The sequence below is a fragment of the Glycine soja genome, chromosome 6, assembly GCF_004193775.1.
Source record: "Glycine soja cultivar W05 chromosome 6, ASM419377v2, whole genome shotgun sequence".
NCBI classification, from domain to species: Eukaryota; Viridiplantae; Streptophyta; class Magnoliopsida; order Fabales; family Fabaceae; genus Glycine; species Glycine soja.
This window is the reverse complement of record NC_041007.1, coordinates 24,938,202-24,957,406: the sequence shown is the minus strand read 5'-3', so window position 1 is coordinate 24,957,406 and position 19,205 is coordinate 24,938,202.

Here is a 19,205-nt window from a genome sequence, read left to right as displayed (position 1 = left end):
GAAATCATCCACAACAACATAGGCATACCTCTTTCCTCCAAGGCTTTCAGCTTGCATAGGCCCCATCAAGTCCATGTGAAGTAGTTCCAGCACCCTGGAAGTGGTCTGATGTTGAAGCTTCTGGTGGGACATCTTGACTTGCTTTCCAATCTGACATTCACCACAGATTCTGCCTTCTTCTATTTTCAGATTGGGAATGCCTCTAACAGCACCTTTGTCAATGATTTTCTTCATGCCTCTTAAGTGCAGATGTCCAAATCTTTGATGCCATATTTTGACTTCATCTTCTTTGGAGGATAGACATGTGGAGGAGTAACTGGTTTCTTGAGGTGTCCATAGGTAACAGTTGTCCTTTGATCTGCTGCCTTTCATTAGAACTTCACTCTTCTCATTTGTCACCAAGCATTCTGACTTTGTGAAGTTTACATTGAATCCTTCATCACACAACTGACTGATGCTGATCAAGTTTGCAGTCAGTCCCTTCACCAGCAGTACTTTGTTCATACTAGGAAGTCCATCATGGACTAGCTTTCCCATTCCAGTGATCTTTCCTTTAGAGCCATCTCCAAATGTCACATAGCTAGTGGAGCAAGGTTCAATGTTCACCAGGAATTCTTTAACTCCTGTCATGTGTCTGGAACAGCCGCTATCTAGGTACCAATCTTCCTTAGCTGATGCTCTAAGTGAAGTATGAACAACAAGACTGACAATCTTGTGTTTTGGAACCCACATCATCTTCCTTCCGCTGCTGCTACTTTGAGTTCCATGATGTGGATGGCCATGTAGATGATAGCAAAAGGGCTTTATGTGACCATACTTGCCACAGTAGTGACACCTCCACTTCTTTCTTTTGCTCTTTTTCTGCTGCGTTCCATGATGTCGAGACCGATGTTGTGACATCGTGGCTCCAGTGCTGTTTTTGGCAGGAATAAATTCTGTCATGGTTGTTCTGCCAGAAGATTTATGATTAAATCCAAGTCCTCTCTGGTTTCCAACATTCTTCCCAAGCTGTAGCACCTCATCAAGCATATCTGAGCCTTTATTCAGCATCTTTATTGATTTTGTCATGTTTTCCAGTTTAGAGTTCAGAAAACCAATTTCTCCTTTAAGCTCAGAGATCTCCTCTTCATGTGCCTCCTTCTCAGCCTCCAGATTTGCAATGATCTTCTTCAGTTGAGCTTCTTGTTGAAGAATCTTCTCACTTTTGATGCATAGTTCTCTATAGGATATAGCAAGCTCATCAAAAGTGATTTCAATATCAATATCACTTGAATCTTCATCAGATTCAAATCTCCCAGTGAGTGCATTCACATCTCTGTCAGAATCACTTTCTTGTTCACTCTCTGTATCATCAGACCAACATACAGAAAGTCCTTTCCTCTGCTTCTTGAGATGGGTGGGACATTCAGCTTTGATGTGTCCATAGCCTTCACACCCATGGCATTGAATTCCTTTGCTGTGACTGGGCTTTTCATCTGATTTCTTCTAGTATTCACTACCTTTCCTGATGTCGAAAGGGATGTTCCGGACATGTGGTTTCTGCCTCCTGTCCATTCTTTTCAGCACTTTGTTGAACTGTTTTCCAAGGAGCACAACTGCGTTAGTCAGACCTTCATCAGTATCCAGGTCATACTCATCTTCCTCTCCTTCATCATTGGACACGAACGCCAGGTTCTTGCTCTTCTTTTCAGTCCTATCCGAGAGTCCTAGCTCAAAGGTTTGAAGGGAACCAATGAGTTCATCAACTCTCATGTTGCAAATGTCTTGGGCCTCCTCTATTGCAGTGACTTTCATGTCAAATCTCTTAGGCAAAGATCTGAGGATCTTTCTCACCAGCTTTTCATCTGTCATCCTTTCTCCCAAGGCAGTGCAAGCATTGGCAATTTCAAGAATGTTCATGTGGAAGTCATGAATGCATTCTTCCTCCTTCATCTTCATATTTTCGAATTTTGTAGCCAATAGTTGCAATCTGGACATCTTCACTTTGGAGGTTCCTTCATGAGTGGTTTTCAGAATCTCCCATGCATCCTTGGCAACTGTGCATGTGTTGATCAATCTGAAGATATTCTTGTCAACCCCATTGAATAGGGCATTCAAGGCTTTGGAGTTTCCAAGTGCCAATTCGTCTTCTTCTTTTGTCCAGTCTTCTCCTGGCTTCAATTCATCAGTGGGCTTTCCTTCTGTGTCCAGCATCTTGGGATGTTCCCAGCCTTTGATGACAGCTTTCCAGGTTCTGCTATCCAGTGATTTGAGGAAGGCCACCATCCTTGCTTTCCAGTATTCATAGTTGGTTCCATCCAGAATTGGTGGTCTGTTCACTGGTCCTCCTTCTTTCTCCATGTTCATCAGAATTTATCTCCCTAGATCTCACTCAGTGATTTAGAGTGCCCGCTCTGATACCAATTGAAATTCTGATACTGAGGACAGATGTCGTACAGGATGTCACGACATCGTGCTTCAGAACATGCAGATTATATATGACAGTATGAACAGATTAAACAAGTAAATAACACAAGAGAATTGTTAACCCAGTTCGGTGCAACGTCACCTACATCTGGGGGCTACCAAGCCAGGGAGGAAATGCACTAAAATAGTATTAGTTCGAAGATCTAACAGCCACTGTATACAACCTTCTCACCTAACCACTACCCGTGCAACTTCTACCTAAGAGCCACTCTTAGATAAGAGAACCCCTCTCACTCCCTCTCAATCACTCACCCGTGTTTACAAACAAATCAAAGACACACCAGAGATTGCTCTCTGAACAATAGAGATCAACTCTACACACTCAGGTCCAACACTGGATGTTAGGGTAACATCAAGGTGGCTCACAAAACACTCAAGTCACAAAACTCACAAATTAACTCTTCAATCTCTGACTTGGTACAGAACCCGTGCAGCCTTCATGTTTATATAGCAGTGTACGTATCTGGGCTGCAACAACTTGCGCTGGATAAGATCTATCATTCTCCTGAAAAATCTGCACTTAAAGATCTAAAAGATAAAGTTTGATCTTTTAGTTTTTATCTTTAATCTTTAATCCCTGAACGAACTATTCAAGTTTGTAATTCGAACTTTAATTATCTTTTAATTCGTTCCTAAAGATAGATCGCCAAATCTGTTGCTAACTGCACATTAATCTGTTAAAGATATAACAGATTTATGTGTCCAGTATTTTCGGGCAGGATGTCCTGGACATCGTATCCGACATCGTGGATCCTGCAGCTTCAATTCTTCATTTGACATTTTATCTTGCCTTGTGCATTGTGCAGCCCCAATCTGATTCCTTGACATAACGTTGGACATCATGTGCAGCAACTCCAGCTTTCCTTCATTGTCTAAGTGCTTATGTTTTAACAAAATTTTAGCCAATCTTTTAAAACTCAGTAAAGCTAAGCACTAACAAAAATGAACCATTTAAAAGTCTAAAATCAATACCTCGCATAATTTTCTTGCTTTCTCAAAGAATCACGTAGGTATGAGTTCCTCATCGTAATTGAGGATACGTAGGAGCAAAAGCCCCGCTTTTGTCGACCCCAAAAGATAAAAAACATAAAAAAGGAGAAATAAAATAAATTAAAAGTCATGATTTTGCACATTTGATTAAAGGTTGTCGTCCCTTGTGACGAACGCGTGGGTTGCTAATACCTTCCCCGCGTGTAAAAACAACTCCTGAACCTTTTATTCTTAAAATTCGTAGACCCGTTTTTGGTTTTTCCCAACGTTTTCCTCGAATAAACGTTGGTGGCCACTCCGCGCGTTTTCCCTCCTTGGAAGACACACCCGTGAGCCTCGCGTCGCCCTCCCGCCGAAGGGTAGTTTGTGACAGTAGGCTAAAAGAATTTCATACACTCATGAACAAATGAGTTAGACAAAGAAACAAGAAAAATAAAATTCAGCACAACATAAGAAATCTTATGTGACAAGTTTCATGACTAGACATGATTTCTATGAAAAAACTACAATAGGTGAACAAGTCACTCTAGATTTTTTAGGTTTTCTTCTACTTTAATGTTTTTGTAAGAATTTTATGATTTAGGTTTCAGCCACAAAAAATAGCAAGACAAAACTCAAAGGAACCAAAACTCCACACAATTCATGGTTCAAGAACAAGAACAAGAAATTTGAACCATGGAAAATCAAATCTAGCTTCTATACCAAAGTTTAATCGGTGGAAATTCTAAAGAATCATGTTAACAAAATTTAGCACAAGACATGTGAGGAGATACATGGAGAAAAATGAAGAAACAACAATGGGGGAGAAGATAAAGCTGAAAATTAATGGAGGTTTAAAGAGCACCTACTTGAAGCTCTTGTGCTCTGATTACCACTTGATGGAAGCTTGCTTGTGAAGCTTCTATGGAGGCTGGATCTTTGAGCTTCAATGAGGTCCTTCAATGGTGATTTTCCACCATGGAGATGCAGCAGAAGATAAAGGAGAACAGGTGAGAGGAGGCGTCATCCACTAGGGAATAAGCCATGGAAGAAGGAACTTCACCACCAAGAGAGTGCCTTGGATAAGAAGCTTAGAGAGGAAGCTTCAATGGAGGAAAAGAAAGAGAGAGAGGGGAGGAGCATGAAATTAAAGAGAGGAAGCTTAAATGGAGGAAAAGAAAGAGAGAGAGAGAGGGGGGAGCACGAAATTGAAGGAGGAAAAGAGGGAGAGAAATTGAGCTTTGAGGTGTGTCTCACAAGACTCTCTCATTCATCAAAGTTATGACAAGTGTTACACATGTTTCTATTTATACCGTAAGTCACTAACAAAATGTGAATTTCATTTTCATTTCATGTGAATATAAGAGGAATATTTCAAGGATATGGCAAAGGCATCTTAACATATTCCAAGAATATGCCAAAGGTATCTTAGCATATTCCAAGAATATACCAAAGGCATCTTAACATATTCCCTTTAGATGTCACAAGAATGGAAGGTGTGACTCTAGCACATGGGAAAGGAATATGCCACAAGAATATGCAAAAGGAATATTCCAAGAATATGCTAAAGGCATCTCAGCATATTCCTTGAGAAGCTAGAGGGGGGAAACTACACACACCCCTCCAATAGCTAAGCTCACCCCATGCCAAAATACATGAAAATACAAAAAATTCCATACTACAAAGACTTCTCAAAATGCCCGGAAATATAAGGCTAAAACCCTTTACTACTAGGGTACCCTTAACTTGTAGGGTAGGGGTACCCTTAATTTGTAGGGTACCCTACAAACCTAAAATGACAAAAATACAAGGCCCAAAAGAAGGAAAACATATTCTAATATTTACAAAGAAAAGTGGACCCAACCTTGGCCCATGGGCTCAAAAATCTACCTTGAGGTTCATGAGAACCCTAGGGCCTTCTTTAGCCACTCTGGCCCAATCCTCTTAGAGTCTTCTATCCAATACCCTTAGGGGGTAGGATTGCATCACCATGGGCTCAAAATCTACCCTAAGGCTCATGAGAACCCTAGGGCCTTCTCCTGCATCTCTAGCCCAATCTTCTTGGAGTCTTTTATCCAATGCCCTTGGGGGTAGGATTACAGCACCTCGTCTACTAGAAGCAAGAAGTACTCATCCAGTCCATCCAAACACCAATTTGAATATGCACATTTACTTCAATAAGTTTGTTTGTGTCATATAATATGATTCTATTAAAAGAAACATATCTACGAATGCATCTTATATTTCCCTTTTTTATGTGTAATGGTTGCGTTGATTTATCAATAATAGTTATGGAAAGTTCTAATCCAGTGTCAAACAAAGACGCACAATATCTGTTTATACTGGGAAACAAGATCAAAATCAACAACAGTCATATTATTCAATGCTAAAGATCCTTTCCACAACTATGAACCTCTTAGTATAAAGAGGATGTCAAGGACTCGAAGAAAATTGACGAACAAGTATAGAAAAGCAAAAGTCGAGCATCAAGAAAGAAAAGAACAACATCTTTAGAGAGAAACACTTAACTTAGAGAGTCCATTCTTTGTATTTTACAAATATTTGTTGCAAGATTGAGAACTTCATTGTAAACGCACTCTTTGAGTGTTGAAAAGAATCTCTAATTCTAAACCAAACTTTTGTTTTTGAAAGCCAATAGTGGCTTAGTGACTAAATAATACTTAGGTGTACTTAAATTCGGGGGGAGTCTAAGGGTTGTGTCAGTGGTGGCCTTGAGAATACTTGCAAGCCAAAAGTGGCAGAAAATAATACTTGTTGTAATCAAGTTTGATTAGTGGAACCCTTTACTAGTTGGTAAAGGATGACTGGACGTAGCTGAGGTTGAGTGAACCAATATAAAACTAAGTATTTTTACTTCTCTTCTTTAGCTTGTCAGAGTATTTTCAAAGTCTACACAAATATTTCTCTAAAAATACAATTTATATATATTACTAGGCGACAATCCACCTATGCTTAAGAAAACTTGCTTCAATCACTAGACGGGAGTCTTTAAAAACTATTCTATTTATTAAACATCATCCATTCAAAAAGAATTCTATATTTTGTCTAGCACACCATTCAACCCCCCCCCCCTCTTTAGTGTGATTTGTTGTATTTCAATTCAATACCATATTCAATGAGGTCCTTCAATGGTGATTTTCAACCATGGAGATGCAGCGGAAGATAAAGAAGAATAGGTGAGAGGAGGCGCCATCCACTAGGGAATAAGTCATGGAAGGAGGAGCTTCACCACCAAGAGAGTGCCTTGGATAAGAAGCTTAGAGAGGAAGCTTCAATGGAGGAAAAGAATGAGAGAGGGAGAAAGGGGGGCACAAAATTGAAGGAGAAAAAAAGGGAGAGAAGTTGAACTTTGAAGTGTGTCTCACAAGACTCTCATTCATCAAAGTTATGACAAGTGTTACACATGTTTCTATTTATAGCCTAGGTCACTAACTAAATGAAAGCTTCTTTGGGAAGCTTCCTTGAGAAACTTCTTTGAGAAGCTTCCTTGAGAAACTTCTTTGAGAGACTTCCTTGAGAAGCTTCCTTGGGAAGCTAGAGCTTAGCTACACACGCCTCTCTAATAACTAAGTTCATCTTCTTGAGAAGCTTCCTTGAGAAACTTCCTTGAGACATCAATATCATCAACATCAATATCAATATCGTCTCATCTCAATGTCATCATCAACGTCAACAATCATCTTATGTCAATATCATCATCACATATACATACATACATATATATATATAAACTCGTGCCTGAGATTCACATTCCTTAGGTCTTCAGACAACACAAATATCATACAACAACAATCCATAACACCACGAGACCAATATTTTAGGGAAATCTCTAAATGAAAGAGGAGAATTATGGTATACAAAACAAACTCTTATGCTTATTTAAAATTTAATAAAAATAGTAAATAGAAGAACAAATATAAAATTTTGGGTTTGCATTAAAAAAATAAAAAAACCTCGCAGTGTTGTTATGAGATCTCTTAGGTTTGCATCCGTTCATCCAAACAAAGAGCTTTACATACCAATTTAGTATAGATTTCAAAGACAAGATTAACATTAACATTCGAGGTCAAATACCCATTCAATTTAAAAAGGGACTAAAGGGGTGTTTTAAGGTCCACATCAAACAGACATTTTGAAATTTCGATCACATTTGACTCTCTAGTTCCCACGTTGTGTCTATACTCAGACCACCTTGACCAACAGAATCTCTTTACCTTTTAAGCGTTTTGTTCGCCTATCCTCGATCCTCTAGGAAATGTTTCATAAGTCAAATTCTCCTTTACTTGAACATCATCTAATTTGATCATGTGAGAAGAATCATAGATATATTTACAAAGTTAAGAAACATGAAAGACATTGTGGAGGTTAGAAAGAGATGGGGGGTAATGCAATTTGGTATGTCTTAAGGTGAGGTTATCTCTGGGTTCTAGCCAGCACAGGGGTGTCCTACACCTTCTACCATGCAGAGCTTCGTAGGGAACCATGCAAATGGTAGAATGAAAACTATTGTTATAGGTGAACTCTATCAACGACAAAAAACTTTCACGACTCCCATTTTGTTCTAATACACATGCTCTCAAAAGGTCCTCCAGGGACTGAATGGTCTGTTCAATATGACCATCAGTTTGAGGGTGGTAGGCTGAACTTAGCCTAAGCTTGGTTCCCAACACTTTGTTCAGACTCTCCCAAAACCTAGTGGTGAATCTAGGATCTCTATCAGACACTATGCTAGATGGCACACCATGTAATTTGACAATCTCACTAATATAAAGGGAGCTCAACTTTTCTAAGGAAAACCTAATATTGATGGGGATAAGTGAGCAGATTTGGTCAATTTGTCAACAATAATTCTGATAGAATCAAAACCTCCGAGGGTCCTCCTGTAACGAAATCCAAAGAGATATTATCCCACTTCCACTGGGTATCTCTAAGGGTTGCAACTTGCCTGAGGGTCTCTAGTGTTCTATCTTAGCCTTCTGGCATACTAAACACACATACACAAACTCACTAACCTCTCTCTTCATGTTGGGCCACCAAAATATTGTCTTCGGATCTTGATACATCTTGGTAGCACCAGGGTGGATGCTCAAGTTTCTCCTATGCCCTTTCTCTAAGATCACCTTCCTAAGCTCAGGTACATTGGGGACGCAGATTCTATCTCAAAGTCTCAAGACTCCATCCGATCCTGCATTCAATCTACTATCTCTCCCTAATGCTACAGGTTCTAACTAAGTTCTTAGAAAATGATCAGCCTTTTAGCCCTCTCTGATCTCTCCTAGCAACTCACTAGCAATCCTCAAATCTCTCAATCTTACACTATTAGGGGTAACCTCGCGCGCAAGGCCAAGATCCCTAAACTATTCTAGGAGATCCATGCATTTATTAATGTTTTTGTATAAATATGGAAGATTCATCAGTGCATTCCTTATGTTTTGATGGTTATTTGGTAGATCTAGAAACCAAGCCAAAGATGAAGGGCAAAAGGGTCATTTTGTAATATTTCATAGTACCATTCGCCCAAGCTAGCAACTAACTCGCCATGGCTAGTGAAGTTTCTTCAACCTTAACCAAACAACTCGCCTAGGCAAGTCAAATGTCTTCAGCCTTAAGCAACCAACTCACCTAGGCGAGTTAGTCTGACACCTCTTGGCTCTTTTTGTATAAAAAGTCATGCATAGTAAGGAAGCAAGCAACCAGTGCAAAAAAAAAAAACAGAGAAGACACGCAAAGCTTGGATAGAGAAGAGAGAAAAATAGAGCTAGAGCTGGAAAGAAGTGGTCGTGGATTGCATCCTTCATTAATTCTTTTGTTGATCTTGTGCTCTACACAATTGTCGACTAGTTTCTCCAAAGGATTGGATGTAATCTTCGTACTCTTATATATCTCTTTTGATATTTTATATATGAATCTTTTCTACTCATGAAATTGGATCTTAAGTTTGATTAGAAAGTACACTTCAAATTTGAACTCAATGAATTTACTCTTTACGTTACATTGTTTTAGGTATATAATGTGACACCCTCTACCCCTCACATATATACTAACAAAGGCTCACATTCACTTTCTTCTACATCATATTCAAACTTGTCCAAATAAATAATAAAGTCATCTCGGCTCAAACAAGGTTGTCTAAGACTTCATACAATTAATATAAAACCCTATACCCCAATGCCACATCCTATCAAAGTGTTGTGTCTCGACGTCCTTCAGCACAAGGTTCCTTAAAGCAATTCACCTAGTCATCTACTCCCCCGAACACAAAGTTTAAGATCTTCACAGGATCCAAACACAAACAACACACGAGGAGTGAGTTATCACATTCCTAACTAATAGAGAAGCAAGACAACTAGATATACATATCATATAAACCAAATAAAACTTACTTACATGTAACTCACGTAATTCCGCCACTTTGTCATTCAAAGTTCACTTTTCAACCATCAATTACACTTTTCAATCATCAATCACATTACACAAGAATCACACACTCTGATCAAGACATAATAACACATCAATTTCATAATAAACAATTAGCAAGCGCATGAGATAGTTATGTGAAGACTCAAGTCTATATGCAATGTGGTACCATTTCAGTGAAAAACCACCCTGAGGCGCTTAGGAGTACATAACAAGACACACCACACAATGGGTATGTCAGGTCACTCTCACTAAGTAAAATCATAGGGAGACCAGTCAGGGTCACAATGTTTTGCGAGAATGCTCCAACCATATGGGATCAACATAGGCTTAAAGGAGCACTCAAACCGGGTGACCCCCAAGGCCTACACTCCGAAGAGTCCATCAAGGCCTCTCCCTCCTGATTCAGGTCCAACCCCTAAATTCATTTTAGCACACAGACACTGCTCGTGAATTATACAATACCCACGACCTCACACTCATGTTTTAAACATATACAACATATTGTGCTACAATTTAACACTGGTTCCTAAATAGGAAACCTACACTTTCTCTTTAACACTGGTTCCTAAATAGGAAACCTACACTTTCTCTTTAACACTGCGCATTAACACTTTTCTCAAGATAACACTAGTCGGGTTATTGTACAATTCACAGCTTACAACACAAATAATGTCACATCAAGAGTTAATCACACACTTATTCACAACCAAAACTTATTCACAATTTCACATCTCATAATGTCTCAATCCACCATCGCATGTTTTCACGTATCTCACAATTCAACACATGTTCTACTTTACACTTTTACTCAATCTCAATAACAGTATTGTGATCTCAAAACAACATGTCATTCCACAATTCATCACATATTTCATTCATAGACATTGCTCATGAATTATACAATACACACGACCTCACACTCATGTTTTAAACCATACAGCATATTATGCTACAATTTAACACTGGTTCCTAACTAGGAACCTACACTTTTTCTTTAACACTGTGCATAAACATTTTTCTCAATATAAACACTGGTCGGATTATTGTATAATTCATAGCTCACAACACAATTAATGTCACAATCAACCATCTTATATTTACGTTGATCGAGGTCATACCCGAATCAAATAAACATGAAAATGCAGTAACTAGGAAGTGATCCTAGGTCGTTTCCCAACGAGCAATGATAAACCAATTGTTCATAATATACTTGCAGTAACAGTAACGATTGGGGGGTTGTTTGTTTTGTGATTTAAGGAGCAGAACAAGTAAACTGGAATACAAAACTAATAATATTAAAAATGGGTTGTTTCCTCTGATTCAGAAGCCATTCTCTTATCCTGGGTTATGGAGAATTCGTCCCTAACAGTTAACCACTTAATCCAACCCTATTTCAATTTACTAAGCGAAAATCAACCTAGGGCTGTAAATACGTGATTAGGCACCACATACACCAGTTAGCCCTTCGTCCATTAAGCATGAATGCAAGTTAGGCTCAGAGGCAATTAATCGAACACGAAGCGTGCACTGATTAATGTTCACAAATTTGGGTTAACTGGTGAGGGGAAAACTGCCAGGGAACCACATTATAAACGAAACCTCAAAGAGAGTTGGGCTTCTTCCTCAGAAGGAAACAACACCAGAATATTTAGCCTTCCATAGATTCAAACAGAAAACGTAAATGAAACATGAAGCAGAAACGTAAATAAACAGAAACGTAAATGAGACAGAAACGAAAATGAAAACAGAAATGTAAATGAAAGTAGAAGAAGAAACAAGAACGAAATTGTAATTAGAAGCAGGAAATAGGAAATTGCATTAAGAACGAAACAGTAGCATTAGAACAGAAAAACCCCCAAAAACCATAAACCCTAAGCTCTGAATAATAGTCTAACAGAATGCCTTGCACGAATCCCAAGGCTGCTATTTAAAAAGAGTCACTCAAAGTCACTGGGCCGTATTACAATACTCTGGCCCAAAACGAAATAAACACTGAACCACATAAAATAAAATTGCGAAATTTCCTAATTAGAAATTAACTAAGGTAAGTGCTGCTTTATTTGCCCTCTTCAAGTCCACAACCAAAATCCAGATTAAGCCCAATGTTTCATTAATTCCTGAAATTTGATTAAAAACATCAAATTAGCTAAATGAGCCCAAATAATAAAACTGCCTAATTAATTGACAATTAAGACCAATCAGTAATTAAAATGGTGCAAAAAGGGTTTAGAAAATAGAAGAAAATGATGGCACATCATATGTGTATCTCACAATTTAACACATTCAATTTTGCACTTATATTCAATCTCCTTAACAATATTATAATATCAAATTAATATGTTATTCTACAATTCATCATATATTCGATTTACCACTTATATACAATTTCAATCATAATTTCATAATTCTAATATAACTATTTATTACACTAATATTATTCAAAGCACAAACAAATTATACATGAATATTTCTCAATCCACGGGGAGTAAAAATCCCTCACATAATTTCACATAATCATACAAGAAGAATTTTGATATAATAAAACATCCCAAAAATAAACCCCAATTTGACCCTCTAAGAATTCCTACACATATTCTCACTAATCCCCAATTGTGAATAATTCATCCCTTACCTTTAAGCAGGCTCACGTGTCTTCCGACAGTGATAGCGGCATCTCTAGCAATTCCCTGAGATTCCTCCATTTTCTTCCTCTGATTGCTCCGATAGAATTCCCAAACGTCAGAGAGACGGAGAAGGGATTGAAGCCTCCATTTGTACTATCTTCGTGAGATTCCTTTTTCTCCCTCCATGAATATTATCTCCCAAATCCCAACGATGAAGGTGTGTAGAATTGAATCTCGAACAACATATCAAAATTTCACAAAAATCCAACAGTTAACGAAATTGGGATCGTAGTTTTACTGGACTATTTTTGGGTTTCTGCGGGAAAAGAAAAGGTTACGATGCGAAAGGAAATTCTCTTAGCTCAGATATGACTTGGCAATTCCCAACGGTGAGAATGCTCGTAATTGGGAACATGGGTTGTGAACATGGTGCTTAAATTTCACAACGATCCAACGATGAATGTGTCCAGGATCATTGTTTTTCTGAGACAGGTTTGGTGGGCTGCGGGAAAAAAAAAGATTTTGGGGAGGAGGAGAGGAAAAACGAAATTGAGGGGATAAGCAGTCGTAAAAGTTACTGTCTGACCTAACATATCGTTATTTATACCTAGGGTACTCACAACCTATTATTTTATTTATTTTTATTATTTTATAAAAACAAAATTTATTTTATTCTCTATCAAATGAATAAATAAAATACCTTTTTTTATTTTTTATCAAACTATTATTTTACTACACTTATTTCTCTTTATTTATTTAATTACAAAAACCTTATCATCAAACTCTATTTATTTACAAATAACAACTCTTTTTAAATTAGTCTATGAAAATGGGATGTTACATATAGCATAACATTTTGATTGCAAATAGCATGAGATTGTGATTGTAATGCTGAGATATTTATTTCATATGCGAGGAATCGATATTCAATAAATATTCTTAGGATTCTTGAATGGAAGGGATCGATTTGTGGTGATTTAATGTGTGCATTAGTGATGTTAGATATATGTATTAATATTATTTGGATACTGAGGGTATGAACGATGAAATCCAATCCTACTTTTTTCTTGAATTAATTAAATTCATTTTAATTGTTTCTGTAATTTTGCGTATTTCTGATGCACTAATTCTGTTGTTTTTGTTATTTTTGTTATTCCTTTACTTTCATTATTTCCATTCAACCCATGATATTTCAATTGCGTTTGTGGTATATAACTATTGAACTGTTCACTTTTATCTGGAGAAACTGAGTAACTCAAGCCCCTATGGAGACGATTTCTTTTATAAAATTATTAACCTGCATTGACATTGGTATGCTTCCCAATAGTCTGACAATTCTACACATGTTCACCAACAGTGGGAATTGACGAACACCTTAATAATTCACAACTAGCATCACTTCATGTCGCAAGCCATTCGGAAACTTCACACATTTTGAGCTTTCATCTGAGGCCTAATTTCATTTGAGGAATATCATTCGATATGATATTTTGATTCTTGCTAATCGAATTATGATATTTGTAGATGCAATTGCCTTTGGTGTTTTGATGATGATCATGATGATATGATGCAATTGATGCAAATGGGCTTTTCAAGATTAAATTCAAGACAATACTTCAAGATTACAAGTCACAACATCAAGATGATCACTAGTATATTAGGAAGGGAATTTCTAATTGAATTAGCAAAAGTTTTGGCCAAGTAATTTAAATTAAAAAGTGTTTTTCAAAGGATTTACTCTCTTGTAATCAATTACCAGAGGATGTAATCGATTACCAGTGGCCAAATATGTTTTACAACAGCTACTAAAATTTGAATTTAAATTTTAGACTGTGTAATCGATTACACAATTTTGGTAATCGATTACCAGCAGTTAATAAACGTTTTAATTCAAATTTTAAAAGCTGTAATCTATTACACAATTCCTGTAATCGATTACCAGACAAGATTTTCAGAAAAATCTTTCTAAGAGTCACAACTTCTCAAAAGGTTTTTTTCATGACCGCCAATGGTCTATATATATGTGACTTATAACACGAATTTGCAAAGAGTTTTTCAGAACAAAAGTGTTTATCCTCTCAAAGAGCGAAATCATTTTATCCTCTTAAGAATTCCTTGGCCAATTCAATTGCAATTCATTAAGGAATTATTTGAGTGCTCAATCTGTATAATCTATCTCTTTCTAGAGAGATTCATTCTTCTTCTTCTCCTTTTAATTCTCTAAGGGATTAAGAGACCGAGGGTCTCTTGTTGTAAAGAAATTCTAGACACAAAGGAAGGATTGTCCTTGTGTGTTTAGAACTTGTAAAAGGAATTTACAAGATAGTGGAACTCTCAAGCGGGTTGCTTGGGGACTGGACGTAGGCACAAGGGTCTGGCCGAACCAGTATAAATCTGAGTTTGCACTTTCTCTTCCCTTAAACTCCTTTGTTTATTATTGCTTTATATTCATATTCAAATTGTTTTTATTTGAATTAATATTTAAGAAGTTCATTGTTAAGGGAATTTATAACTTGAATAGAAAGTGAAATAGATTTATAATTGGGGAAGTAGTTTGGAATATCTTAATTCAACCCCCCCCCCCCCTTCTTAAGATATATGAGGCCACTTGTCTAACAAATGGTATCAGAGCTTCATTCTTGTATAAAGTTTAGAAGCTTCAAGAAAAAGATGGCCTCAGCAAACGCCTTATTTCCAGAAGGGAATTCTATCAATAGACCTCCAATCTTTAATGGAGAGGGTTACCATTACTGGAAAACCCGAATGCAAATTTTTATTGAGGCAATAGACCTAAATATTTGGGAAGCCATAGAAATAGGGCCTTATATACCCACCATAGTAGAAAGAATTACAATAGATGGCAGTTCATCAAGTGAAAGTATAACTATAGAAAAACCTAGAGATAGATGGTCTGAAGAGGATAGAAAACGAGTACAATACAATTTAAAAGCCAAAAACATAATAACATTTGCCCTGGGAATGGATGAATATTTCAGGGTTTCAAATTGTAAGAGTGCTAAGGAAATGTGGGACACTCTTCGATTAACACATGAAGGAACTACAGATGTTAAAAGATCTAGGATAAATGCACTAACTCATGAGTATGAATTATTTAGAATGAATGAAAATGAAAATATTCAAAGCATGCAAAAGAGATTTACACATATAGTAAATCATCTAGCAGCCTTAGGTAAAGAATTTCAAAATGAGGATCTCATAAACAAGGTGTTAAGATGTTTAAGTAGAGAATGGCAACCCCAAGTAACGGCCATTACTGAATCAAGAGACTTGTCTAACATGTCCCTTGCCACTTTATTTGGAAAGTTGCAGGAACATGAGATGGAATTATTGAGATTACACCAACATGAAGAAAATGACAAGAAAAAGAAAGGAATTGCTCTTAAAGCATCATCCTCAATTCAAGAAGAAAGTGATCAGGAAAATGATCCAGATGATGATGATGATCTAAGTCTTTTTGTAAAAAGATTCAACAAGTTTCTTAAAGTAAGAGGAAATCAGAGGCGACCCAATTTTAAATCAAAGAGAAGGACAGAAACTTCATCCTCTACTTTAAAATGCTTTGAATGTAATCAACCTGGACATCTGAGGGTTGATTGTCCCATCTTCAAGAAAAAGATGGAGAAATCTGAAAAGAAAAATCTTAGTGAAAAGAAACTGAAGAAAGCATACATCACATGGGATGAAAATGATATGGAATCTTCTGAAGATTCAGAAAATGAAGAGATATCTCTGCCTTATGGCTAAAAGTTACGAAAGTGATGAAGAGGTAACATCTTCAAATAACTTATCTATTTCTTTTGATGAATTGCAAGAAGCATTTGCTGATCTGCATAAAGAGTCAATTAAACTTGCAAAATTAGTTTCATCTTCAAAGAAAACAATTTCAAATTTAGAAAATTAAATCTCAAAATTAAACAAAGAATTAGATCATCTTAGAAATGAAGTCTCAATTTCTAAAACAAATGAAAAAGTTAATATCTCCACTATTTCTGACAAGAAAATATCAGATCCTTGTAGTTGTTGTGAAAAATATGAAAAAGAAATTAAAGAGTTGAAAAATTCACTTGCTAAATTTTCTTATAGTAAAAATAATTTAGATGTCGTATTAAGTAAACAAAGATATGTTTCCAATAAGAATGGACTAGGGTATAAATCTGAAAAACAACAAAAGTTTCATAAAAACTTTTCTACTTCCACACAAAAATGTAATTATATCACTTGTTTTTACTGTGGAAGAAGAGGACATGGCATATCAACTTGCTACTTCAAGAAAAATTATAGCAACATTAAAATGATATGGGTCCCAAAAGGATCCTCAATTTATACTAACATGCAAGGACCCAATAAAGTTTGGGTACCTAAGTCAAAAACTTGATTATGTAGGTGTCTTTGAGGAAGAAGTGGTACATAGATAGCGGATGCTCAAAACATATGACTGGAGATGCATCAAATTTTACACATATCTCTCCAAAGAAAGGCGGGCATGTAACATATGGTGACAACAACAAAGGTAGAATCCTTGGAGTTGGTAAAATAGGTACAAATTCTTCAAACTCCATTGAAAATGTTCTACTTGTTGAAGGCCTTAAGCACAGCCTGCTTAGCGTTAGTCAATTATGCGACAAAGGCTATCTAGTATCATTTGATTCTCAAAAATGTCTTATAGAACATAAGCATGACATTAATTTAAAGCATGTAGGACATAGAGTCAATAATGTTTACATGATAGACTTAAGCATAAAACTAGAAAACAATCATTGCTTTCTTAGCAAAGATGATGATCCATGGTTATGGCATAAAAGAATTGCTCACATAAACATGGATCACTTAAATAAATTAATTTCAAAAGATTTAGTAGTTGGTTTGCCTAAATTGAAATTTGAAAAAGATAAACTATGTGATGCATGTCAAAAGGGCAAACAAACAAGGGTCTCATTCAAACCTAAAAATGTTGTTTCAACCACTCAACCCTTACAGTTATTGCATATGGATTTATTTGGTCCATCTAGAACCATGAGTTTTGGAGGAAATTACTATGCCCTAGTTATAGTTGATGATTTCTCTAGATATACTTGAACATTATTTATTACACATAAAAGTGATGCATTCCAAGCATTTAGAAAACTTGCTAAAGTCATACAAAACAAGAAAAATCTTAACATTGCATCCATTAGAAGTGATCATGGGGGTGAGTTTGAAAACAAAGATTTTGAATTATTCTGTGATGAACATGGTATTGAACACAATTTTTCTGCACCTAGAACCCCTCAACAAAATGGAGTTATTGAGAGGAAAAATAGGTCATTGGAAGAAATTGCTAGAACTTTATTAAATGATACTTATCTTCCAAAGTATTTTTGGGCTGAAGCGGTCAATACTGCATGTTACATCATGAATAGGGCCTTAATAAGACCCATTTTAAAGAAAACCCCATATGAGTTATATAATGGTAGAAAACCTAATATTTCTCATCTACATGTTTTTGGTTGCAAATGCTTTGTGCTCAATAATGGTAAAGATAATCTAGGAAAATTTGATGCAAAATCTGATGAAGGCATTTTTCTTGGATATTCATTACGAAGCAAAGCATATAGGGTATATAATAAAAGAACTATGAATATCGAGGAATCCATTCATGTTACCTTTGATGAATCTAATGCTATCTTGTCAAGAAAGAATATGCTAGATGATATTGCAGATTCTTTAGAACATATGAATATTGATGAACAAGATTCAAAAGGAAATGATAAAGGAAACAATTAAGATCCTCCAGTAGAAGTCAAATCCAATGATGAACTTCCAAGAGAATGGAAAGCTTCAAGAGATCATCCCCTCGATAACATCATTGGTGATATCTCAAAAGGGGTAACAACTAGACATTCTCTTAAAGACTTATGCAATAATATGGCTTTTGTATCTATGATTGAACCTAAAAATATAAAAGAAGCCATAATAGATGATAACTGGATCATTGCCATGCAAGAAGAATTGAACCAATTTGAAAGAAACAATGTGTGGAAATTAGTAGAAAAACCTGAAAATTATCCTATCATAGGAACAAAATGGGTTTTTAGAAATAAATTAGATGAACATGGTATAATTATTAGAAAAAAGCCAGGTTAGTAGCAAAAGGGTATAATCAAGAAGAAGGAATAGACTATGAAGAAACATATGCTCCTGTTGCAAGATTAGAAGCCATTAGAAAGCTCTTGGCATATGCATCCATAATGGATTTTAAACTTTATCAAATGGATGTTAAGAGTGTTTTTCTAAATGGATTAATTCAAGAAGAGGTATATGTTGAACAACCCCCTGGTTTTGAAATTCCGGATAAACCAAATCATGTTTATAAATTACAAAAGGCTCTTTATGGTTTGAAATAAGCCCCTAGGGTGTGGTATGAACGCTTAAGCAATTTTCTTCTAGAAAAAGAATTCTCTAGAGGTAAAGTGGATACCACATTGTTCATAAAGAGAAAGCATAATGATATTTTGTTGGTTCAAATATATGTTGATGATATAATTTTTGGATCCACTAATGATTCATTGTGCAAGGAGTTTTCCCTTGATATGCAAAGTGAATTTGAAATGTCAATGATGGGAGAACTAAAGTACTTTCTGGGATTACAAATCAAGCAAACTCAAGAAGGTATATTCATCAATCAATCCAAGTACTGCAAGGAAT